We start from the raw sequence: 27,320 nt of genomic DNA, 5'->3' as shown, positions 1-27,320 counted from the left end.
AAGTATATTTTGAGCCTTAATATTATTTTGACAGACGAATCATTTCTAAAGCCCGTTTTCAATTATAGTACGCATTCAACAAAAGTGTCTTGTCTAAAAAAACTACTTGTCACGAAAGTTAAAAAGGTTCAACGGTATTTATAATTGGGGACTTGCACGTGACACTTACTACGAGTCAATTTTGTCAAGTCATTTTGTCATTTTAGTCATTTTTTGAAGCTGGACTCTGCAATTTGCAAAGTCAGAGTAGATTTCCGCTTTCTTTTTCTTCTTTGCCAGAAACAGAAAGGCATTTCTTGATTTTACCGCATTTCTGCACAAAACACGTTCTGCGGAGGAAAACGAGGACGTTCTGAGGAGCACATATATGCTCGACCGCGCCAAGTCCTCTGTCGGAGAGGCAACCAGAAGCGTGAACTTGGAGCTGTGACGTCATGACCGTTATCAATAACTAGCTACCTCGAAACATAATACGTAATTTTATAATAGCAGTTTTATAATAGACTCGAAGAGCTTATACTTTTTTTCTTCAGAACATTTGCTTTGTTAGATCAAATGATGTTGCAAACAATACGAGTAATTTTACCTAGTCATCTGACATTCTCGGCCACTTCCACAATTTGAACATAATAGGGTGAACAAAATTTCTGTTTAAATATTGCAAAACGTCAATTTTTAACTGACTGTCATTCGCGGATCGTACGGGAACAGTATAGTGGAATAACGTTTCACCATTTTACATCATTTTTAGCTCGTGGGGTTCAGGTCACTGCTCACGGTTTTCGGAAAATTTACGTGTTACTGCCTGTCGCTCGTGCGCGCCAGGAAAACCCGAATCGTCATCACCCAAGATTGACAACATCACATCATGCCTTCAAGATTCACAAAGAACACCGATAAATGGGCACACCAAAGGCAACTTGTATACCAGGATGAGATACCATTAACGTTCACTTTTAAAGGCTGTAGATCCAATCGATGTTATTTGCTTACTTATGTGCCTGTTGCAGAGCAGACCGGGTTCGAATTTCAGCTTTGGACAGCTCTGCTCTTCATAATCGGTCACTGTACAGCCACCTCGCACGTTGTGATGTTACGATAGGAGCATAATTCTCCCTCCTTCTGAGGATGGATAATTCCCATTGTTGCGTTGGAGAATAAAATCGTATACGATTGATTAAGACTAGGTTTGCTCGTAAAGGCATCGCGTCGTTGCTAACGTACTGTACATCTTAAGCTTAAGTTTGGAATACAGGAGGAAGGAAACTAACTTTTTTGAATAAATCTCTCCGCAGTTTGGTGTGAATAACAGAACAATTGTGTGCTTTCATGCAACGTCACCTATACAAAAGGCCTGCTTTATGGTTTCTCCCACTCCTTCACCATGTGGACATATGAATTATGTGAAATCAGGACGTCGTCTGCATCAGCCGATCGCCACACACACAGGCTTTCTGTGGCTGCCAATGGCCCTCCATGCGGCTCACGGCGTCTCGTGTCCACTGCCACGGCCGCTGAAAGCACGGTCGTGGTTGAGGGACAGTTAATGATTACCTTACGTCGTCTCAGCGATCAGACTTTGTATATTTAGGCGACGTTGTTTCATGTCAACATCGTCTTTTTTTTTCTACTTTGGACGAGTATCGCAGAAAAAATTTTTCCTATGGCGCTGTAAAGTATGCATAGCGTGAGGAAGAGTTATCGTCGTCGGCCTGTCAAGTATCGGCATCATCCTCGGGCTGACCGAGCGCGAACTTAGAACTCTGAGCCACTCATGAAACCCTTGTTCGCTAGGACCTCTTACTGCATAGTTACATAACGTTAACTTTTGTCTGAAGCATTGTAAAAACGTCTGAGCCACATTCACCTTAACGTCAGTCACACGGTTCTGTAAAGACGACCGAAATGTCACGAGAACATGAGGGTGCACAGGCTGTGCAGGTGAGACTGGTAGTATGTGGAGCGGTACGTCGTCGAAGTCGTCGGCAGTACAGAACTTTACAGAAAATGAGAACGATGATGCGTGTACGCAATACTATTGGAATGAAACTTCTTGAACAAGACGACGGTAACAAAAAAAAACAAAAAAAAAACAAAAAAAAAAAAACGGTTCCACACACATGAAGTTACTCCTCAAATAAAAGTGATTAGTGAAAAACGCATGCACTCTCTGTACTGCTTCCAGAAACGCACAGAGAACACGAGTTACAATTCTGCCGAGTATCGAGTGTTTTCACCAGAACTGTACGCAGACACTTGACCATGACCTGCGTTGTACGGTGTATGCCACAATTTTCGTTGCAGCGGATTGGCTGTCACTCGCTAAAAGGTCGGGTGCAACTCATTACTATGAATAACGCCTTCACTTGATTCCATTTGAATGTCGCTGGAGGGTAACGGACGAAACGAGTGAAACATGAGAGAGGAATCACGGTCGAACTTCGCTATTTTTTCCTGCACAGTTCAGAAATTTTCCCGAAGCCCGCCACGAACGTCACGTACGTTCCCGTTTCCACAAGATACTTTTCCTTTTCTTTTGCTTTCGCGTTCGGGTTGACGGCTCTACAGTTATCCTTTTTGGAAACAAGTTAATTTACGTGGCGTCTGAATAATTCGATCGAACATTCTTCGAACTGCGGTATTACTCCGGGGGCTTCGGTTCTAATCGTTCGTAGATCAGGGACGTATCGATAACGACACGACTCTTTCAAGGCCTATAAGAAAGTATGCACGTTCCAGTTAGGTTCTGCACGCTCTAATTGCGGTGTGAAGACTCTTTAAAATAAGCCGCCGTAGCGCTATGCAGCCGTTTGTAACGTCACCGTGTGTCTGAAGAATAAGGTGGCTGTCGAAGCTGTAGTGAAGTCATTTACTTAACAAAACGTTACCTCCGCATGTACGTGCGCGCGTGTGTGTTTGAGACAGAGGGGGCATATAAGTGTTAAAACGAAGTAAGGTTTCTCGTTTTTATAGAATGGAGATGTTGGAAATATCTAGACGAGTTATACCGCAGGACAACATGCTTTAAGGATTTCTTAGTTGCAATGCTGCGTCTCCGCTTTATTTTTTCTTCTTAGGTGCTATCCCGGTGACGCATTTTCAGATCATGCGTTCGACGTCAATGGCAATCTTATGAAACACTCGGTACATATTAGGTATACCCATTTCAAACATTTCACAATACCGTGTTTCATAAATTGAATCGTAATAGATAGATCAAAGAGGCAAGTAGTAGAAAGAGCTAGTGGAAGTGCTACTGTATACATGTGTGTGTTACTCAGAACACATTCGATTTTTAAGGCGCTGTCGCTGACTTCCTACCGATATCACACGTACAGTGCTGGACAAAAGTTTACGGAACACGCTCCGACGCATTCCTTCCAGAGTGACACGCTATCAGCGAATGGTACCGTGCGGACTTGCAAACGGGTGACTAGGTTACCCAGGCACATGTCTGTAAGTCCGTATACGGTCCCATTCACTGCTAGCGTGTCACTCTGGGGAAGGAATGCACCGGAGCGTGTTCCGTAAACTTTTGTCCAACACTGTACCTTCAGCACAGCTGCATGTTTTCTGTATCTACGGACATGGTAGACATAGCCAATAGGCGTTATCAGTATATTGAAGAGCAGTGACAATTTAGTGCGTTGCCTTGCTGTTTTTTTTTTCCCTGTTACTCCTACTTGACCTACGTGACCATTACCGCATTACCTTCTCTTCTCTTTGTGTCCCTGGAGAAACATTTGCCCAGCGCCCACTTCCTATACCCTACCCATTTTCATCGCTGAGGTACATAATCGTGTGATGCCGTCCTGACATTATGCATTTTAACAAGATTTCAGCACATCACTGGCAGGTTAACTGTTGGGCAATGACAGGAAATCGTGATTGCTATAGAAAGCAAAGGAGGAAAGTAGGTGGAGGAAGAGCGGCCATCTTGGTAATAACAGGGTCGAGTGTTCCGGAACAATTTCCGTGTCTTAAATAGCCACATCTCTTCCAGCGCAGCCATCAATAGGAACACCATTCAAGAAACCTGAGCACACGATTGCGTTCTTCGATTGCGAAAACAATTTGAAAGTTGTTTTGTTTGTTTCTTTGCACAACACCAGTAATAATGCGACAGGCGTTAGATCTTAATTGAGAGACGTCGGTGGCAGTCTTCGTTTAAACAGGATGCGACACAAGAAGAGTGAAACATAGAATAAACGGGTAAAAGAAGTGGTCATGACATCGAGTCCAGAAGGATTGGGTAACTAAATCTCTCTCTTTATTTCCCTTTTCAGTATAATTTACACAATTTGTAAGGCTGCATACGTTGCGCCGCTGCGTGCATACTATACGTCTGCAACGCTGGGCGTGACTGCTATGCGCTCCGTTTTAGGACTTTAATGAACCAGTGTTACATATAAAATACAGGAGACATACATCATTTTTATCTATGGGCTGATTTCTGATTAAAAGTGGTTTACATTTCGACAAGGACATTATAGGTGGCAGCTGTGATAACGGGTTGTTCGCGCCTCCGTTTGCACTACAGAACTTCTCGGTGCATGGGTGACCCAGGTGTTCTTTTCCTCTATATCGCATGTGCTATGCCATAAGCACATCGTAATACGTATTCTAGTTGATGCGCTGTTATACCACTGGCTGTCGCAGGTTCCTAACGATTACCTCCTTCTGAAAATATTGTGCGTTCCCCACCCATATACTGTTGCCTGCAACTTGGGGTGTCGTAGAAGATGTATCCTTAAAGGCTCAAATGAAAATAAGTTATCACAAGCTCCACATGTAAGGGAATTTGTTGTTTCAGGTGGCTGTAAAATTACGTAGTCAAGACAATTCCGGAGATTACCAATACCGGAAATCCTTTCCCAGGAGGAACCACAACCAGATGTACAACGCGTCTGTCTAAATGTATGGCGCATCAATGTTGTCAACCTGTGTATGCTTTATAATAACGTGCTGACGCCACAAGTTCTATGCGCAAACATCTTCCGTGCATCTGTCGTTGTCACAACATTGAAGCTTATTGGTACACCGTGTGTAAGACTGGGCTCCTACTTTATGTGATACGGGGAAATGCACATATTCTCAAGGTTATCCTGAAAGTCGCCAACGATTTGAAAGCGCTTCATGAATGCTTTCTATTTAGTGCCAGGCCCATTCAGACACAAGTGGCCCAACTTTTCCTTGGGCGTGATTTCGTCGAAAAGCCTTTCTTTACGAAACCTCGCAGGGTTTGTCACTTTTTCTTGCGTTCGCGAATAAGTTCTTGTCGAGGTGCTGCAATTTCATCACACGCGCCAGTGCCCAGCCTCAAAAGCTGGTCCACCATCGTTCGCCAGGGGCTTCGCAATAACCTCCCGGATATATAGTGACATTTTCCAGTGACGTTTTTAAAATTCTTTGCTTGGCGTTTGAACAGGTTCACTATCAGGAACTGTGAGGAGCGGCGTCTGTGTATCCCTCGTACGACATTTTTTTTCGTCCCTGCTCATCTTTTGATGCAGCATTCTGGTGACAACCGAGATTTTGCTCATTTCGTTCTTTTTGTTCATTTAGATACCAGGTGTATTCACTCGTATCGTTTCTCATTCCTTTCAAAAAAGCGCTGCTTAGAAGACGTCCGATGTAGTCGAAGTGAGCTTTTTTTTTGGTAGTACACTCTTTGGTCTTGAATCGGCGAGGCGGCGAATACTTCCTCCTACAGAGCTTTTTTTGTGGTCTTCCCTAAATTTTTCCCAGGCAGGAGGAACATGACCAGCCACGGTGAATGAGATGGTAATGTGTCCCGTTACTGATTCCAAGGTTGCGGGTTCAAAACCGATCGAGAACGCCAGCAACTTGGTGGTTATGGTACAGGATGATAGACACGTCGTCGTCCCCGAGGGTTGTTAAATACAGGGTGTCACGTGCTGAGGTTTCATCACGCGCTGAAGAACGCACAGGTGGGTAGGAACTAATCTACAGGACAAGCGCTGTGGCGTCGCCTACGATCATTGTTTTCTTGTGCGTAAACCCTCAGTTATTATTATCATTATTCAGGCAAATGTTGTCACCGTCTCCAGAACAAGATAAATGGAACTTATGTAGTTTTAGTGTCGCCCGGCGTGCAGCCACGATGGACAGCGATATGCTCCTGAGGCAAATATGCGCTAATATTCGCACGACTGGTGCAGAACGCGCATAAAATGTTTATGACCAGAGCACCGACCTACAACCAAATTCTCTGGTTTCTGACGGATGAATGTGTTGTGAACAATTACTAATGCGATAGCATTATTGGGCTCTCAGAAATTACTGTGGTCTGCGCCGAAAACTCAGTTCGGACAATAGATGGCGCCACGGGAACCGTGGGAGCAGATAACTTTCCCCTTTTCCTTATAGCTCGCGTGCGGACCGTGGAGGGTCGCTTGAGAAGTCCTAGTAAAGCATAGCACCGGACACGTTTGCTAGGAGAGGGTATCGCGAGGCAGTTGCGGGTGGAATGATACCTTATATTACACCTTGCAAGCGAGACTACAAAGGCGGGAGAGGCGACGTCTTGTTTCGTCGTGGCGTGGGCCTGTCGACTTGAACAAACGTTCGTTCTCGTACTTCCCATGTTAGTGGCCGTTGTCTCCGCGTAGCAGTAAATCCAGTTAAGCCTGTCGTCATCCCAGCAGGTTCCACATGCTTCAGATCATTAATATCAATGGCTCTCGAAATAGGTCGTTCAGCGTTCATAAGCCGTTACAATGTATATGCTAAACCCGTGTACATAACGAAGAATAAACATGCAAACAGACCAACCAACAAACAAAAACGAACAAACACACAAGTACACAAACAAGTTATCGTCTAATTCGGGTCAATGGATCTTATTTCTTCACGCCTAACCCCACAGTGCTTTATCCTCTCCAGCATTACATCGCAACTCATTGCAGTTCTGTTCCTACATTTGACACCTATCTGCAAACCATTCGCACAACTTAAAATTATCTCCGCATTTTCTTCTGCAGTTCAACGATTGCTGTCGCATTGCTTCTCGTTGCATCAGGAGGGAGACCGAAAATTTTTAATTTCAATCAATTTATTTACCTTAAGTTCCCAAGAAGCTTTACATAGCGGAATGGTGAAGATACGAACAGGAATGGGTATAGCAGCGAAAACAACAACAACAACAACATAATAATAATATTGTCGTACAGATAACAACAGTCAGTAAAAGGCAGCCCAATGAACACAGAGACACAGAAGTGGACAGGATGCTAACAAAGCTGTAGTCTGGTCTAGTTAGTAAGTTAGTATATTGAAGGAATACATTTTAAGGCCAGTTCCCACATATAGCGGTTCGCTCTATAGGGCTAGAAAATAGCGCTCGAAACCTAGCGCTGTTTTTCCGTTTGCCGTTCTCACATACAACCAAGCACATAGCGCTATCCTGCTGGGGTCACGGGATATCTCTTTGCGACGTGATGCACCGGTGCTACCATGATTGCTTACTGTCGGCGTCTGGTATCCGCAGCATCAAGGGGGATGACACTTTCGATGCTGTGATCGCGATACCAGACTATAGTAACCAAACACCCATGCATTGGCAGATGAAACTCGTGGCCATTTTCACGTCGCCGTCGTCGTCGTCGCATTACCGTCTTGTTGCTGCGAGTGATCGGAAGCAAAACAAACCCGAGCTTCCGCGACGTCACGGCTGAAAGAAGCTCACGATTGGTTAACGCAGACTCACCGCTCAATATAGCGCTAGAAAAGTTGACCGGGGCTCTACTTCGACAAGAGCGGTTTCATAGCGGTTCGTAGCAATGTGAGGAGGAAAATATAGCGCAATTTTCTAGTGCTATGTAGCAAAGCGCTATATGTGAGAACTGGCCTTTACAGTATACAGTTGTAGTGCTGCAAGCGCTCTGGACTCGTTTAAAGCTGTTTTTACGCCCTTTTGAGGCACTTTTCTATTCTGGTTTGTGTCTTTTCCCGTCCATTTTCTTACGTAAGCGCAAAAATTCATTCAACAATGGACATGATGGTTAGGAGTCTCATCCTGTCAACTTCTGTGCCTCTATGTTCTACACTTCAAGGAAGGTCCCGCTACGACTCGCAGGCGTAGACGGTGGTACACTGCTAGTTTCCGTACTAAAAACCTTGTTGCATTCATGAACAAATAGGCTTCCGTGGTGGCGTCTGCTAACTCGCACCATAGTTATGAGAACAAATTCGGCCGCCTCAGTGATGGTATACGCTGGGTACTTCACACAATTCTTGGCCCAACGCTTCTTCCTAACAAGGCTCTCCTTCCTCCACAAATACTTTTACGAATGCTGCCAGAAACTTGAATGGCGACTATCATCGTATTGACATACATCCATTGTCATCAGTGTTAGTGAGCACCAGGAGCAACACTGCGACGGATGGACGCTTGCTTGCCGGAGGCAGCCTCTTCAACGTGGTACAGGCATCGCGAGAGGTACTCCGTTGTGGCTGTGAGAGAACATGCTGAAATATTCGTTACGAACCTTGAGCAGGAACAGTAACATCTCGCAGAAAGCACTCGGCACGAAAGAAGACTACGACGAAACTGAAACACAGACCGGCGCCTGTGAACAAGGGGTTGAGTGCAGTTCAACTTCAAGACGTTGCCGAACGAGTCGTAGCGGACGGCAGCATAACGTTACCAAATGCTGAAAAAAATAGTGAGAGAGAGAGAGAGAGAGAAAAAAGAGTGCGTTGCAGTTTTATGAGCCGTCACAAGGCTGTGACGGGTCCTTCTCTTATGGTCTGCGTTCCAAAGTGGTCGCACAACATAATTCGCTTGACTGGCTAACCGGTCCAATGAACCCTTTGGAATACCTAACACGGTGGAGACTCCGACCGCAGGAGTTTGACATAACCATCACATGCATATCTGGAAGAAAAAGTAATGACGCAGATAAAACGCAAATTGTCCAGAAAACGACTGACACAAACTGTGACAACGGTCTTGACAACGGTCTTGACACGCTTGACAACGGTCTTGAAGACGCTTTCCTATATTTGAACGATTCGACGCCCATAGCTTCCGGGCTACAAAACCGCATGTAATTGAAGTCTGTTATCAGTTACCTATACGTGCAAACGATTAGAATGTTCCTGGTGACTATAACATCACTCCTCAACTTCGGCGTAGGTAATGGCACGCCGTTAAGTAAAATCACGAACTGAGAGGCAAAATTTCGGTGCTAGTTGTAAGATAAGTATTTGAATGTTTCAATCGCTTTAAATACTTGTCTTATTCACTTGCGAGTGCTAGACTTTTCCCATTTTTGCGTGATAGTTGTACCTAAACATATGCGCGATAATATACTTCCATCTTGACGCTGCGAGTAAGAAGTACGAAGTGACATAACGAGACAAATTTAGGTCAGACAGGGCACTGCAGAAACTGTCTCCCATAGTGCTGGTTAACCAAGGCGGTCACTGAGTCATTTAAGGACGTCCAGTGAGTGCTAGCGACGGAAGGCCGTCTGGATGCCTCCATGCAACTGCACACCCATCAGCATCGTTTGAACTAACAGACCTTTCTCCCTCTCATCATCCGGAAACCGTTGCATAATCGTTGCAACATATTATTTAATGCAGTGCGCCCATGGACGAAAGCCGTTCCGCAGGGAACAGCAGCTGAAGTGATGTTCTACGTTGAATATGTTGGTAAGGAAGAGGGGGACCAATCCGCTCGGTTTCCTAAAACGAATGTTAGTGCGCGATGTTAGTGGTGGTTTTGCAGCAGTATGCGTCAGCTCCAAAAGTTACATGGTATACCAACATATGCGTAGATTATCAGATTTGGATGGCGTTAGCGAAGGGCTACGACGGGAGCGGCAGGGTGTACGAAAACGACGGGATATTGAAGGATATCGATGTCGAGACAGGGCGGCTACCATGTCGGTGAGGTGGTGAACTTCGGAACGTAACTAGGCAAGTTCTTGTTGACTGTGGCTCTGAACAGCTGATGTTGACGGTTGTTGACTTGGCCCGTTTGATGGAAGAGTGTGCCGATCAGGGGCTGCCAGGACCGCGACAGAAGGTCCGGTAATCTCCATGATCTTGCCTGCGTGTTATGCCAAGTCTGAGAGAAAGAGAGAGAGAGAGAGAGAGAGAGCTGACGGCGGTAGTCAGTGTCATCTGCACTAGCGGGCGTAAACGCTGGAGGAAGAGCTCACGGAGAAGAGACTCGTCGAATGTGGCTGCCCAGTCACCAACCATGGCTTGCATTGCTCGAAGAAGCTGAGACTGGCGGCGATCGTCTAACTCCTGGGCAGTCAGCAACTGCTGCAGGCGCTAGCGTTCCGAAGCAGTGGTGCGATGTAGTATCGCGAACTTCAGATACTCAAGGTCGGTCGGGAGGCGGTGAGCTCAGAATGTCTGCGACTTCGAGGGTAACGTCTAGTGGTAGGATGGCTAAGATTGTTTCGGTGCTGGGTTGCGCTGGCATGTTATACCTACCTGTTCGAACTGGGCTTCCTGTTGTAGGAACCAGATTCTAGGCAAGAAAATCTCAAATGGCGGCAAGTAAATAGCGACGTGGCCCATGGCAGGTTCGGCAGGGGGCGGAGAAACGTCGGCTACCTGGGGAGATTGGTTGGTGGCCGCTGATCCTAGAAGGGAAATGGTTCTCGTTCCGGTTACCAAATGTTGGTATCGGCTAGAAAAGGAAGAGAGGGACCGACCTGCTCGATTTCCCAAAAACAGCTGTTTAATTAATCATCTGCGCACGAATGTTTGTGCGCGAGTACGTGACTCTGCATCGTTGTTTCGCTCCGATGGCGCTACAGATACATAGTTCCTCGCCACAGCGTCATTATCATTGACAGAGCTTCCATGAGCAGACATGATACAGGAAGTACTTCGTCTCAGTTCTACTGCACAACGATGGCCTATGGCTATCATGCAAAAAAATAAAAAAATAAATAAATAAAAGGGCGTCTCAAGAAGACCACACCCGATGTGATTCCCATGTAGCATCGAGTACAAGACGTGGCAGTATCGTACCATTCGTCATATTCGTTCATGACACGGAAGTTCAAGAACCAACGGCATTTACGCCGTTCTGTCTTGAGTGAGACTCCGTCAGCGATGCTGGGGGCGATGTTACCCTATGAGCCCAGTGATGAGAAAAGCTACGTAGTTGGCATCACCCAGCCAGCCGAAGGACCTCGACAGTTCGCAAAAATGCATATTGGACAGCAACAAAGCGTTGATGCGCAGACGAGTCATGCACATTAAATCCGGAAACTGCAGCGTATGGAGTACAATACAAAGGCCCAGCTTCATTTTTTCTTTCTCCTTCTATCTCCCTATTGTCTGGCTTCAGCGAAATACTGTGGGCCCTACAGAGTAATGAAACGGATGGGACAACTAGGTTACGGGCTGTGCCTTATAGCAACTCGATTTCCAGGCGAATCATGCCGCGGGGTACTGCGCACGTTGTGCGCTACCGTGCCACGCGTGATGGCACGAAAGAGCTCCAGGAGAAAGAAATTGGCGACTTCCTTGCAAGGAGGACGAGCCGAACGTGTAACCTGCGTGAAGTCGGTGATTCTCTCGCCTTCGTGGGTCCCTCGTATGTAACGCATAGCGGATGCTCGAATGTACCCCGAAGCAAACCCAATGTCGCCGACATTACGACAAGATGGCATCAAGGCAGTGTCATGATTACGAATGGGACAATGCCACACGCGGACGTCTTGATGACGGTCACACATTGCGTGGCCTTCACGTTGTAGATTGAACGTCGAGTGCCTGATAAACCAGCTGCAGCAACCAGGAACGTTACGCGGTTATCTGGAACCATACACCAGAATCTTCACCGATATACCGCTTCGATATCACATTGGTGACCTCGGATTTGACAACGTCCTTTATCGTATCGTTTTCGTATAGAGTGCTTACCCAGGCATCACAATGTACTGAAAGCCGAGTGCAACAGGGGTATGGACGGGTAGGTGGAAGGTCTTGAACAGACTCGTGAAAGTAAAGAACATTGATAAAACACGTACCGTCCGCCCCTATTGCGCTCGACTTTCAGTACATTGTGCTGCTTGGGTTCCGATCAACTAAAACTTCAGAATAGAGGAGGTTAGTAGGTCGGAAGCAGCCGATGGAAACGGTACGATACAGTAGCTGTCAGAGATCAGCAACGTAATGCCAGTCACTTGAAAGGAGTAGCGCGATTGGCTTATCATGTGTTTGGACCTGTTATCATGTTCACCTTCAGATCTACTAAAACTCGCTAGTCACTCAGCGGGGTACATAACATGACGGTAAACCCTAGTTCTGGCCTCCCGAGACAACACCTTCTAGATAACAGAAGGCCTCTTGACTCTTTTACGTCACGCGTCTGGATGGTGGGGATAAATAGATGTCACGTCACCGAAAGAGCAAAGAATAGAAAAGCTGAATCATTGAAAATGTATGGCACGTCACCGAAAGAGCAAAGAAGAGAAAAGCTGAATCATTGAAAATGTATGGCAACCGCGCCCGATGCGTGACGTTTTTCAAAGAGTGCAGAGGTCTTCTGCGTTATCTAGAAGGTGTTGCCCGAGAGCAATGTCACAAGCAGCATCAAGAACTGAGCATGGCGGTGGCTGCAGGTATGTTACAACGGAGCGCTTCATTTCGCATAGCTGCTCCAGAAGTAAAGCAGCCTTCAGTACCCTTCCACTCCTATGTACGGTACATTGTGCACCTTGGGACTGTTCTTGTGCCCCGTTTACCAAGTCGGCTAAAATATTTGCACCCGTCCGTCGCGTTCGCTTATCCACTCCTTGGTGGACACCAGGTGCGTTGAAATCCATCGAATGCATTAAATTGAAGCAAATGGCTCAGATCGGGAGCCGTTGATATTTCGAACAGAGACTGTTCCTCTACTGGGCCCACTAGAAGAACAGTGTCCGTTCGAAATGCTGGTTGCTCCCGATCTGATGCTGTTGCTTCAATCTACGTTCACCGGGTCGCTGCATCTACCACTTTTCGACATCGGCTACATTAATAGCGTCTGGGTCAAATGTGGTTCGAACAACTCCACTTTCTGGTGAAGCAGCGTGCTTTGAAAATCTACTGACGGAAGTCGGGGACGCCGTGTTCTCGTCACAGCATCACGTTGCTGTTCAGCTTTTTGCCAGCATAAAAATGCCAAGAGAAAGGTCTCTATTGCTCTGCGAGCTCTCTCCAGAGCGAAGTGTGTGCTTCGACGACTGCATTATGCCTCCCACGAGGCTCGCATGTGGGGCGTAAACGGCAACGTCCGCCAGATGCTTCTTTATGCGTTTCGTATGCGGGCCACGGAGCTCAGCTCCCAACTGGGATCGTCCGCTGGAAAGACTGCCCGGATTGCGGCTCTGATTAGGTTTTCTTCTCCCATGATTACAGAACGTAATTGCGGTGGCATTTACTGTTTGCGGCGAAAGTCATCCGTTCCCCGCCCCCACCAGAGGATATTAGCACGTGATGTTTAGTGAGTGAAAAATGCAGCTTGGGCGTCATCGTGTGGGATGGGTATACCGACCGTATAGCGTTGCTTGTGAGCGGAATTGTGTGAATTTGAGGACGCTCAACATGGACACTTCTTTGTGTTGGACGTGCGTCTTATGCTGACAACTGGGGACGTTTAATTAGTGGGGAGCTTGATGAGAAAGGCGGGAAACTGAGGGCTACACAAGGCGTTGAATTCAGCACCGGAAAAGTAGGCATAAAAGAGTCAATGAGCAAAAAAAAAAAAACTAAAGAGAATTGTTACGATGCTTCCCTTGTTACCAGGTGTAAACAAGTATAAGTTTACACGAGAAATTTAGAACTAGACAGGACAAGCGCTTGTCCTGTCTACTTCCTATTTTGTCCTTCTTGTTTGGCATCATGATGGGACTCCAATTAGTCGAATGTTTAAGGATTATTGGAAAATAAGGCTCACAAGGGCTAGGGCTTGCTTGCTGGAGTCTTATGCTGTGTCCTCCAGTATTTGCATGTTGATATATTGCTGGTATGTGGTCAGTCGCAGCAGCTGGATAAGTATGAGAAGCCGCGTTCTTTAGTGTCTGCACCTGGAGCGTTTAATGTCACAACGATCCACCTAGCTAGCAGGCACTGTGACGTGGCTTATTCAATCGTGAGTAATACTGCGCATAATATTACATAGCTGCGGACGACAGTGCGGCACGGGGAAGGTGGACATCGTATTCGACTGGAAGCTCAAGCACAACAAACGCGAAGACGGATCTCATGGCTGTGGCTGTTGGCGCATTTCGTGCATGATACGGTACACGGGTGCGCTTCCATAGTGCGCAACAAAATGTTCATGCTTCAAATTACTTTTCGAGACGCGCGACTTCATTGCTAACGTAGGTATCTTTGATGTTGAGGCCTTAGTTCGTACAGAGAATTGAGTCTCGGGAAGACTGGCGCTGCGTGAACGAACCTAGCGCTGCGGCACTACCAAAAACCTCGATTTCCTCTCCCTGGACAGAATTCATTTGGGGATGAATATCTTGTGTTGCCTGGACGATCGCATGTGGTGCCGTGAGCATACTTGAACGGACACATCTGGCATTGGTAGTTTTCTAGATTATACGTTTGTCAGACTATGTGATATTAATGAACGCTTTTTGCCAGTAACGCTTCCAAGAATGAGCAATGACATGGACGAGGACCAGGGGAGGGAGGCAGCAAGTCGATGGCGAACGTTGTATATAGGGGGTGAAACGGTTAACCATAGAAGGACAAACACAACACCAGCCTCAGAACGCCGAATCTCACTTCTGATGCCCTTTTCTCAAGCGCCGTCACTATGAGATGTATGACGCAGCTGGTCATTTGTAAAATACGTTGCTTTTGTGCAATAGTAAATAATTTATGTGCTGCGCCATTTTTGCTGTTTCTGAGCTTAATGCGTGCACGAGCACCCTTTGGTAGCACGGCTGATATCGTGAACAACCATCCCTAGTGAACATGTAGTATGTGTTCACCACATTTATATTAACTGAATGATGGGCTTTCAATTCACATTTTCCGCTATGATCAGTACTTCTTGGAGACTACCGCTTCTATCATCGTTAAGGAGCTGTCGTTTGTCACAGTGACAAACGAAAATATGTGACAAACATACGATGTAGTGACACGGGACTACTATTTTCTTTTTCTTTTTTATTTGCTAACTATCATTTTCTTTACTATTACTAGATATTTAAACGAGCTGGAGTAGCCGACTTTCTTCAAGAACGTCACATTCTCAATTTTATCTTCATTACACGAAACCAAACCAAGGAGTTTTCGTTCATTGGAAGCAACGCTACGAAAACGCTGCGATAAAGGAGGCTGTTATATCAAAGATGCGAAACGTGATGCCATCCACTAAAAAAAGAAATCCAACGATTGGCTTATCGCTATCGTGAACACCTCCGATCTACTGAAATGTGCTCTCTTTAACGGCACGGGGAACTCAAGGAAACTTCTCGTTCATGTTTCTGGTTATGGCAGAGCATTAAAAAAAGAAACAATTAGAGAAAGAAGTTGAAGTTTGCGAAGCTGCCTCTCGGTACGGCGCTTACTTTTCACCCAATTTTATTACCCAGCAGTCACAGAGCTGTCTGATCTCTGTCTGTCAGGTTCGTTTGTTCACGTGACACATTGGCTTCGGCATTTACTCGGTATTTTGTTTTTTTGCCTCGTCCCGTGATATTCTAGCACGAGAAACGAGGAGATCAGGTTTACTCCTCGCAGTAGTTGATTTCCCTGTGCCCCAGATTTTGCCCGACCTGCCGTGGGTGGAAGCGACAGTTCCTGTTATATCTCGTCCAAATGACGGGCAACTCGTCAGAGACATTTGAAGCGGAACTTGAAATGGTGTCATCCACTTCTGACATTGCATTCTCGAGGGTGTTGTTCGGAGGTGCTGATATGTGGCTACAACGTTCGAGTTTTGCATGGCTGTTGATTTGGCGCTTATGCGGTGACGGGTGCGTGGGGATGAATGTCCCTAACACTTCGAGGAGAATTCGCGTCATCAATTCATGTTGTAACCCAGTGTTTTCCACACTGTGAGGCGCGAACCCTACGAGAGTCGTGGAAGATTCATTCAGCAAGGCAAAAGGGCAAGGGTGCAGGCCAACTGGTACATAGTGAAAAAACGGAACCCGAGAAAGGGGCAGAGTGTCGTGTCGTGTCGTCCCTCCTCTGTCCCTTTCTCGGGTTCCGTTTCTTCATTCAGCAAGGGGTCGGCTTGTGAGGTGTTCGGGTTTGGGTCTGCAGTTTGTGCTGAAACCAAACCCGCCCCAAATTTTGGGCGGGTTTGGTAGGAGAGTACCCGCTCTTGAGTACTAAAGCCATTAAAGTTGTTTTTTTCCTTTGTCATGATGTAATTTGCGAACTTGGCTTCTTCGTGGTTGCCTCGATGGAAACAAAGTACGGGCCACAGCTCAACATGGAGCCGAAACTGAGAGATGCTATGTCGAAAGTCCGTCCTCGTTTCGAGAAACCGTGCTCGAACAAACAAGCTCACTTCAGCCATTAGGAACAGTCACTCCTGGTGGCACGCGTTGTTTCGTTTTTCCTTTGTGCGATTGTTCCTAGCATAGCTGATTCACTTCACTCTGACTATATTAACTTTCAAATAAAATTTCCGCGTCAATTTTGTGAATTGCTGTCCATGCACTGAAATCGAAAAGCTTGTGGAATCACGAAAAGCCGGGGAGGAAAAATAGGGGGGGGGGAATGGGGAGGGGAGGGGGGCGTCGCGATGCGACGTATGATATTTTTAGTAGGTCGCTCGGATGCAGAGTTTGGGAAGCATTGTTGTAACCGAAAAAATTGCCGGAGTGCTTTACCTGATGTGATAACGCGTTGTTCTTCGTAGTGATAATAATAATTCGTGGCTTGACGTTGCGAGACAACCGTGATTACGGGCGTCGTCACAGTGTTCGTCCTGCGGTTAATTTTGTCCACCTGGCGGTTCTTTAACGTGCGCTGAAATCTCAGTGCACGATACATCGCATGTCACGTCCCTCACGCAAGACGGCATGCCTAGGCAACTTGTACACTGACACTAACTTGCTGGCGCCCTCAATCGGGATCGAACGCGCAACCTTGAGATCAGCAAGTGGACACGCTACCACCGATGCTGGTAGTGCAGCGTAGTCGACCTCGTTTTGCATGCAGGTTGGATTTCAAACTAACAATCAAAAGTGAACGAGAGAAGAAACCTTGCAGTGCAAGTGTGCATCAGCAAGGATGCGACAGACATCGGAGACCTGCATAGTGATGGTATATAATGTTAGGATAAGTGCAAGTTTGAGTTAAGCACTAGTATGCGGGCTTAATCGACGCAGTCCGGGCATGAAAACTCGTAGCACAAGTATTCTGTCGAGGTGCCCTTCGTTAGATGGAGATAGTTAACTAAGGACGTGGCAGAACGTAAATTTCTCACGGGCGAGTTGGCAGTGTAGCTGTACAATGGCGGATCCGATTCCAGAGTTGCCCGTTCAAACGCAACAGAAAGTGCAAGCTATTTCTTGGGATGGCACAGCCTGCTTAGTGTTTAGGCAATCAGTGTCACTTGTCTCGTCGTCGCTCAAAACAGTGTACTCGGTGTTCATATTTCGCCCCACGTCGAGCAAACCAGTAGTGGGTTAAATCGCGTCACTCGTGATCAAAGTCGTCGTGCCCGACGCCCGAGTCATCGTCATCGCTTCGGAGTATACGTGGGTGTGTTCAGGCCGTACATCGACGTGTTCCATTTCGCTCAGTTTCTCATCTAAACGGCAGCCATGCGCCGGCGCCGTTTCGAAAACCAGGACAGCAGAAAAACCAAGCGAAAACAGGAAGTTGGACGTGACGCAAAAGTGGCGTCATCCAGAGGAAAGTAACTGTCTGTTCGTGCGTGCTAAAGTTCAGTAGCACGACGGAGTTTACCGGTTTTCAACAACGTGAACGATTAACGTTGTTTCGCCGAACGACAACTCGTTTAATGTATTTAGCGAACTCCTGTCGTATGCTCTGTGAAAGAACGACGGCAGGTTCCTCACGGCTATAGTTCCACCGAATTTCAAACAAGCAAGGAACCGGATCTTCGATTCGATAAAAAAAATATTCATAGACCTTGGTCAATGATGAAAAGACCACCCATTTTCACCTTCGAGGGCAATGTCGTTCGCGAGGGAAAGGGGGCGAAATTATCGGGGTCGTCTTGTGGCCAGTCGTCGCAGGCGATCTTGTAGATTTCTCCGTGTAGCCAACGGCGCCTCGCAGAATACCACAACTTTTAATATGTAACTTACGCTTGGTGGGTAACTACTTGGCTACGTGGTTTCGCTATAGCGGTAGTTATTTTTGTGAAAAATTGTGAAACCCGCGACTGATCGCGAAAGTGGCTGCTTTTCGAGCGTTTCTCCTAAATGACCGGTCCATCGCAGAGACGTAAGAGACCCACCGATGTCTTCGCCATTCAAAGCTCTTTAGGCTGGTGCCAATTTGTTTTCTGTTCAGCGGACAGCAATTGATTTTTGTCAATTTTCTGAAGTACGTGTCGCGAAGTTATCGTACTTTGGACGCTTGTAGCGCGAGAGCGCCACTTAAATTATGCTACCAGCTTTAGTACTTTGTGGGACAATCCTTGTGCAATATCTGGAATAAAAATTAGCATTCGTTCTTGACCGCAGCCGACGTAACGACTTTTCAACGGAACGCCGGTGCGCGCGCTCAATCGCCTGCTCCCTCCACAAGGTCCGCAAGGTTAAATTAATACGTTTCCTCCAATTCTTTACCCCATGGTTGATCTTCTTCTGACCTATGGCTCCACGTGGGCTTCACACAAAAGTTCCTGGAGTGATTATTGAGTTTTAGTGCATCGTACGCTATCCCTTACGTACGGAAAGGCGATAGCGTACGATGCAGTAAAACTCACTATTCGTATTAGCGCGGCGAATGCATGAGATCCTCGATCTTCGGGACCGGCTCGTGAAGGCTGTATCACAGTGTCATCAGTCGCATATAACATCATCACTTGCATCAAAACATGGCCCGTAAATCGAAACATCGGCGGCGGATATCATTGCCTCCCCCCCCCCCCCCCCCGTAGACACTGCATCACAGCTATGCCACCGTGCAATGTCCTTTCAGTTGCGGGCGTAAAAAACATATTTCGTAAAATTGGGTGGGCTGATTCTGTAAACTGTATACTTTGTGTGACCGTGGAAGGCACTAAGCATATTCTGGTGCACTGTTCCAGATATGCGTCCGAAAGGGCCACATTGAAATCTGCTCTAGACCGAATGGATGACCGAAACTTTGACCTCGTGAAAGTGCTAGGTACTTGGCCACCTGACAAGAGGGACGCTTCCTTGTCAGCGCTTACAGAGTATTGGAGACAGTATACTAGGACCGTGCACGTACTTCATTGTGCACTATGCAACCGCTTGCTCGGTATCGCGTTTGTTTTATCGCTTCCACGTATGGTAAGCGAAAGTGTCGTTTTTTTTTTCTCTTTTTCTCTTTTATTTTTTTTTTCGGGAGGCGGTTTGTTTATGGAAGTAGCCGAATTCGTCGTGTGATGAATTCAATATCTCACTTTTATTTTTTTTTCCCAACATCAACATCAACAGATTTCAGTTTCTTCTTCAGGGGAGAATACATTGCCGAGTCAGCAAGTGCAAACACTGCTAAGCCCGAAGCCCGAAACCCTGCCTACATTACTTATTTGACAGCTTTATAGTCGGCACGGCGCAAGAGACGCGCCGCTGATTTTGATATGGTTGGTAAAGCATGGCGCCGACATCCCTTACAACATTTAGAGACTTGAGGTGAGAGTGTCATGCATGGTGTGCATCAAAGCAGCCTTGTCGTCGCGAATCTTGACAGTTCATGAGGTTGCGCCCTAGTTATGGGTCAGATGAAGAGCAGGCTAGGGAGTAATTCGGCATGCATCAACAGAAACCTCGTCGGTGCACTGGCCATCCAACCTCTAGCTGGTTTCACAGCGTACATTGAAGGGACGTAGAACGCACGTACACTTAATTGTTCACAGAACCTATTTACAGACGCGTCCACTTCACAAGAGTCGTCAATATGCTGATTCGTCGTTCCGTCCTCAGGAGAGTGCCTTGTGGCCGCCTATCTCACAGGAAGTCTTCGACTGCTGCGGAGCTCTATGCCATCGAGGAAGCCCTCTTGCACATACAGTCAATAGAAAGTCTGACTTCATTGACCATTTTCTCTGACTCAAAATATGGTCTGAAAGCACCGCAAGGAGCAGCAAAATCTTCTCTTGCACAAGTCGTGTGCAGCGTCATTGCAGCTTACAACTCTGCAGTAACAAAAGGTAACAACCTCATAATACAGTGGATCTCGGCAGTTGCAGTGCGGTATCAGTGAAAGCGAGCAGGCGAACCAGGCAGGCTCGAATTGCACACCGTAAAAGACCTTCTCATAAAATGTACTTCACAAAATGACGCAAAGTACTTGTTAATCTCATTACGAAATCGGTACTCTAAGAACATGTGGCTATGCTACAATATGCAACTCTCGTTCCTCTGACGAACCGACCCAACTGTTCCTACTGCCCCTCATCTAAGATGCCGCGGCCGTTGGAGCCTGTAAGCCATCGCCCGCGAATGTCCCATTACCTGCAGCATTCCGCATAAGATCGGTGTCGTCGGCTCCCCCAATTGTCCAACATGTGGAACCCTGGAAGACATGGATCGTGTGCTGGTCACCAGCCTACGGTTTGATTGTAGTCGGCAAACATTGAAGAACGCCCTCAATAAACTAGATCATCGACCCTTCAGCGTTGAGAGGGTACTGGGGAGTTGGCCATAGCAGCACGGACAACCCGCACTGTGTGTCCTGGCGCGCTATCTCAAGGACATACGGGCTGAGGAAACTAATCGCTCGACACTCATTTCTCGGAGCTCTCATGAACCAAGCGTCATGGAGCAGCTTCGTTCCGCCGGCGCAACCTTCATCTCCATTTTTTTCATCCTACACCTATCTATCTACTTGTTTTTTTTGTTGTTTTTGTTGTTTCTTTTTTTTTTTCTGTGTGCCATGCATGATGTCTCCTGTGGCTCGTCCTTTTGATGTCGAATGGAAAAGTCTCTCGCATGAACACTTATTCATGATTTCTATAAGCTGACGTCAAGTTGCTTAGGCGCAATCTGATACGGATATGTTTCCATTAGCAGAAACATCCATACACGCATCGAAGTTATTGAATTCAGTAACCGATCGAAATAATTGTCAGACGGCCATGAATTACATTGGACGAAGAATGTAGATGTCGGTACGTGGCGCATCCTGTTTATGCCCAGTGGGAAGAGTCATCGATTTATGTGGGATTAAAGATTGTTTTTTTTCGAGTGCGAAGAGCGCTGCGCCTCGTGGAACTTCGAACAGGTTCTCACGGCCGCAGTTCTATTTGCATTACCCTTGCAATGAGAAAAATATGTGGAACCATGGAGTGTCTGCTTGTGTAAACTTGACGTACTTCTTTCGTTCATACGTGGAACGCACGACTGCGCTTGCATCACCAAGAAAGGCCTACAAACACCGATCTCTCATAATAACTACAAACCAAGATGGCAAAAAGTGGCATCTCAACAACTGAGTCGCCGTGGTCGATACGCTAACCCTAGGGTGTTACGAACGGTCTCTACAAGCTCCGTACGCCATTCTCAGACGTCGCAGTGGGAGGTTTCAACGGTACAGTACCCGTTCCTTGCGGAATAGGCAGCAATCTAGGCACACACGATGATAATAGATAAGACAAACGCACTTCGCACACGGAGCCCAGAAGAAAAACCACGAATTGGATTGGATCGATTTGGGTACCAAAGATGCCGAGGTGGAGTGGCCTTCACGTAGTTCTCGTGCTTGAAGGCCGTGTGCGTACGGATCATGGGGGCTCCCAGAGCTCCCGTACTCGGACGTTGAGAGGAGGCTTGGCCTCCGTACAAATCCTTGCTTCCCCATCTCTCTCCAACTCTATCTCAGCCTTTTTTGTAGCCTCTCTCCTTATAATTTCCAAGTCTGTAAGCCCTCGACGGGCCCGCCGCGACTAATTGAAATCTGTTCTTCAGCGAAATATCCGCCTATTGAAACCAGTATATGCAAACGACTACAGGTGACAATAGCGCGACATTACTTTATTTTCGAGCAAGTACTAACACGATGTTCTAACTTTTACAGCGACAGCTGTAAAGTGGAGGTATAAAAAAAAAGGGGGGATTTTGGAGTTGGCCGAAGAGTGCCTGAAGCTGAAGCATCCAGTACAGCGCATCCGCCCGCGCCTCACAGAGGGCGCCACAGTCTCACGTTGTAATGTTTCAGTGAGACAGCGCGTAATGTCTCAGCGCGTCGGCAAAGAACATGAGAGGAAGAGGAAGAACATGAGAGGAAGAAGACGAGCGGGACGCAACAGCAACCAACAACGCAACGCGTTAGCAACAGCGCTACCAACGTCACCGCACGGCCGTATGCCCTCGTCAAACAACCAACGCACGACATCGCCGACGTATGCGCGGCATACGTCCCCCAAGCAGATCTCCTCCTGGCATGCATCTACGTTTCACCACACGCTAATACCGGCCTCGGTGGCTCAGACGGTAGCGTGTTCGCCTTCTGATCCCGAGATCGCGGGTTTGAACCCGGCCGAGGCCCCCTGCAACTTGGTGGCAGAGTACAAGTTGCTTAGTTAATTATTACATAACCACACGCTAATCAAACGGATGTCGCTCAGTTGATCCGCTCGACCTTCGAGCCGGACTGGAAACTAATCCTACTCATGGGAGACTTTGACTTGACTTGACTTTGACTTGACCTAGACGCCCACAAAACTACTTTCGTGACCACTATGAAGGACTTCGACTTCTATCCCACGTCCAACATTAATAGCCCACGACTCGACACAGGTCCACCACCGACTACGTCTTTACACGGCGTGTACATGCTCAAGTACACACACGAACTCACCACCTACTTCACCGACCACGAAGCGCACCTCACCACTCTCAAACAATAACAAAAGAAAACTTTGCCCCAGGTGGACCCGACTGCTATGCTGTTGGTGAAATAGCGGGAAGATGAAAAAGCAAAGGGGCCTCATTCAACTAACGGCACAAGCACTCACCCTCTTCACCTTGAGGCTTGTGCTGTGTTTGTCTGTTGTGTGTTTCAGCCGCAGAGCAACACTTCCCACCGTGTTTACTATGGCGTGTCCTGCAGATTACCTTACAATGGCACTCTGCTCAAGGGCGAATACAGGATCTTTCTTAGGGACGGTGGTCCAGCACCTGAACAGTATGCTACATCACTACCTAGGGTCAACTCAAACACTATGCAACGACAGCGATTGAAGGAGTGGGGATCAGGACATCCGCATCCGCCCTCTAGATCCGCGCTTGACTCTGCTCACCAGCGATCCTACTTCTTTGCAAATCTTTCCCTTACCGTGATACACAGATATTTACCTTGAGAACCTGGAGTGAATTCGCTCGAGAAAGCGCAATCATTACGTGCACCGAAATCTGACCTGCCACGCGGCACTTTCCGCGTCACCACGCTGTCTGCACGCTGTTGACGTTTGCAGAATAGCGACGACGGCGAAGGGTGGGCCTACATACTATTGGGAAGCGCGTGAAAACGTAGCACCAGCTCCATACCTACCATATATACAGCATACCTGTGACGTGGCGTGCACATATTGTCGGAGGAGGAGGCAATCTGTTTATTGAAGCAATTGAAGCAACAGATACCCGAATTGCAAAATATGTCTCAGGCTGTGTGTACTATGGTAAAAACATGTTCGAGTGCTGTTTATACTAAGGACCTCCTGTACCTCGTATAGAACGTGTAGAACTGTTTGCGTGACGCGACACATAAGAGCGTAGTTCTCTCTAGTCTTGACGTCAACGACTTCTCGCATGCTCCAATTGTGCTGCTCATTGCGCTGTGGACCTGTGTGAAGCAAAACGTTAGCTCTGAGATTCCACAAAACACCGTTATGGAGTGCGTGTCGAAAGGAAGTATCGCAGGCATACCAACTGTAGCTTTTTTTACTCGCTTCTGATGATAGGTGATTTCAGTTATACCAATCTGTTACCACAAAGTATTGTCACTTGGTGTAGGGCAAAATAACAAAATCGTGATCCAAGTGATCCAGGGTAGAGTACCCATAGCCATCACTAATACCTATGCTATCGACGTATTCTTCTCGATTACATGAGGTACTCATTTGTCGATTCGTACAGGCTGTAAATATTCACTGCTCCCTGTATTGTTACTTGTGGGTTACTTCTAGGTTCTGGGTTGTTGTCTGATGGGTCACAAGTCTTTGTCAGGTGCGGGTGATTGCCAAATAGCTTCGCTGCCTTTTCCTTAACCAGTCACGGAGCCGCACATGACGGGAATAAATTGAAATGACTGGTAATGGAATTGCAGTACAATTAATCAGTTTGGAAATGGGGTACACTCTTACATTTTAAACACTTTTTTGGGCGTAATTGAGTTGTACTCGACTGCTTTAGGTTATATCAACGCCCTTATAGACAAAAGTACACCCTCCAGGAAACAGTGGCGGATCCAGGGGGGGGGGGGGACGCGATCGCCCTCAAGACATCAGTTTATACACTGGATATCCCTCTTCCCCCTCCCCCGCTACGCGCTCCGACAAAGAAACGCCCCCCCCCCCCAAACCGAGGGTCTGGATCCGCCCCTGCCAGGAAGTCGGCTTGAAGAATATTTTGCTCTCGTACACCTTTTTCGCACCCATGCTAGAAGATGTGCCGTGTAAGGAGAGTGCTCTACTATTACACCCCTTTGACACCCCACATGCAGGACGCTTTTTATTAGCCCAGGGCGTAATAGGGGAGTATAGAAAAGCTTACGCCCTAACTACACCATAGCTGCACAAAAAAAAAAAAAAAACACACACACACACACACACAAAAACAGGTGTCTACAATTTAAGAGCGTGGAGCGTCACCTGTGGTGATGAAACGCTCCCAATGATTATCACCAAACTAAAGTTGTTCTTGTTTGTTCCATGGCTGCACTCTGAAAGACCCACCCCTGCATTCCAGGTGCAAGCCTAGGGGGGGAGGGATATGTTTATTAAGAAAAAAGAATGCCTAGCCTAGCCAAGCCTAGCCAAGCCTAGCTCGCGCAGAGGGTCAAGCCGAAAGTCATGTACCGTAAGGGACGTGTCTTTCGCAGCGGTTTCACAGCCTCGATCTGTGCTCGACCATATTCCGTGACAGCTTTCGTGCTGCTCTGGTCGTCGTTTCGCGTTATTATTTTGGCGTATCGAGACGAGCAACACAAATGTAATGACGAAACGATCAATAAATTTCTTAAATGTTGTCGCGGGTAAATATTCTGTACTTGCCTCGAGCGTTTCCTCTGAAATCAACAGCACGAAAGCGCCTAAGCCATGATCGAATCGAAGTCGTTCAATTTTCGTGCTCAACCAAGCGTCTTTCCAAATCTCAGATGGAAGGAAATGCGCATAAGAAGAAGGAGGAGGAGGAGGCACTAAATTGAAATGTAGCTTTTCTTCTTTGCCAGACGAAACCTAAACTGCACCTTTCAAGCACTTTTCTTCTTCTCTGTTTCTTCCTTCCGAGTTGCAACGTCGCGCAATGTTTCTCTCGGAGCCAGGGGAAGGTAAACGACTTGGAACGTGACAACCGGACAAGTCGGGCAAGTTTTTTTCTAGTTGGCAAAAAGAAAGAGCCGAGTGACTGGTCCGAATGGAAGTTTGGAAGAGGCTTAGTGAGCGGCCGACGCAAGAGCAGAGACACGAAAAGAGCTTCCACCTCCTCTGAAAGAGTCGTTACAAAATCCTCGAAATGGTTCCTTATATATGTCGAAAAACGAAAAGATGCTCTCTGCATGACACTCACTACTGTCAATGTGTCATATTGAGGCAATTACGTTTTCCCGATTCCCAGCATTTTTTCTTGCGGGGCTTCTGTTTCGTTTGCAATACTTCAATTTTGTTGGGAAAGAAAATGTCAAACTCATCCCCAACTGGACTGTGCACTCATTCTAATGACGATCCAGTTCTTTTTTTTTAAAAAGAAGAAAAAGAAAAATAAGGAGATGCCGAAGCGGGAGTACAGGGACAGCGCGTGGAGCAGCAGCGGCCTATCACCCAAATTGTTACCCATTCCAGCCCGCCTCCGAGGATTGAGTTACTTTGTAGATTGTAGCTGGTATGCGTATCTAGTAGGGGGGGGGGGTGTCGAGGTAGCTTGCCGTTGTGTGCGTATCTAGTAACAAGGGGTTCTGACGAGTTGAGAACCACTTCTCTACACAGGACGGACTTTGTCTTCTTTTTGAATGACTGTATAACCTTCTGCTTTTCCTACGGGGCTTTTGAAGGCAGACAACTCGGGCCGACGTTTCGCATTGCAGGAAGGAGGGGTCCCAGTTATACAAAATAGGACGGCCCAGTTGCTCTGGGCTAAGCGGATAGATGACGCGACCCGCATTCCAAGTGTAGAAGCTCCCGCATCCAAGTCAGCTCTCAATTTCTACGTGAAAATACCAACACGGCATGCGTACCAGCGGGAGGGTACGTGCGCTCTCGAACTCGCGAATGAGTACTTGTTCTATATCGAAATCGTAAAAGGAATTGAAAATGCTGATACGTTAACAAAAATTCCCGAAATTGGAATTGGTAGCAACGTCGACTGCATGTGTGAACCTTGTCATAAACAGAGCTCTGTAAATACTCATCGTCGAATATTTTCTTCAATCATCGACTAGCGTCTCGCGCTTAACAATATTGCTATCCATGTACCCAGCCCTGCTGGCCGACGCTGAATTCTTCCATTGACCCGCACCGGTTCATAAGTCCGGGAAGATCGAGCCGAGCTAGAACTATAGTGCTCCTCTAATGAAGGGTCTGTTTTTATCGCTTCTTGTTCTTTTCACGTGCTCCTAATACAATTTCTATACTACCTGCAAATTCAGTTATTAACATGAGAGTTTTCACGGCTTTTACTTCCATGAGTAAAAAAGAGTGATGGAGTGGAGGTTCACTTATGAACGAACCGCGCAAGAGCTTGCAGGGCTCCGGAACAAACAGCGAAGCGGTAACTTGAGGAAGTCTGTCAAATATATTGGAACGTTACGTTTGTGATAATACAGCTGTTCACGGCGCGTGCTATCCCGTGGCCGTGACACGTAGAGGTACCAATGTGACCGAAGAGAACTCGCTCTTACCAGGTGAACATACCAACATGTAATTATTGCGCATGTTGAAACAACGCTTCTATTTTTATTGTACGATATACTGCCTATAT

The 27,320-nt window shown here is 46.9% G+C and overlaps 1 protein-coding gene across 1 annotated transcript in view; it reads left to right on the top strand.

The window, feature by feature from the left end:
* LOC135383711 (uncharacterized) overlaps positions 1-27,320 on the top strand; it is an 89,218-nt gene that overhangs the window by 1,074 nt on the left and 60,824 nt on the right. The gene's annotated exons all lie outside the window — the stretch shown is intronic.

The sequence above is a fragment of the Ornithodoros turicata genome, chromosome 2 (assembly GCF_037126465.1).
Source record: "Ornithodoros turicata isolate Travis chromosome 2, ASM3712646v1, whole genome shotgun sequence".
In the NCBI taxonomy this organism is placed as follows: Eukaryota; Metazoa; Arthropoda; class Arachnida; order Ixodida; family Argasidae; genus Ornithodoros; species Ornithodoros turicata.
The sequence above is the reverse complement of the archived record's forward strand: the minus strand, read 5'-3'. Positions and strand labels throughout refer to the sequence as shown.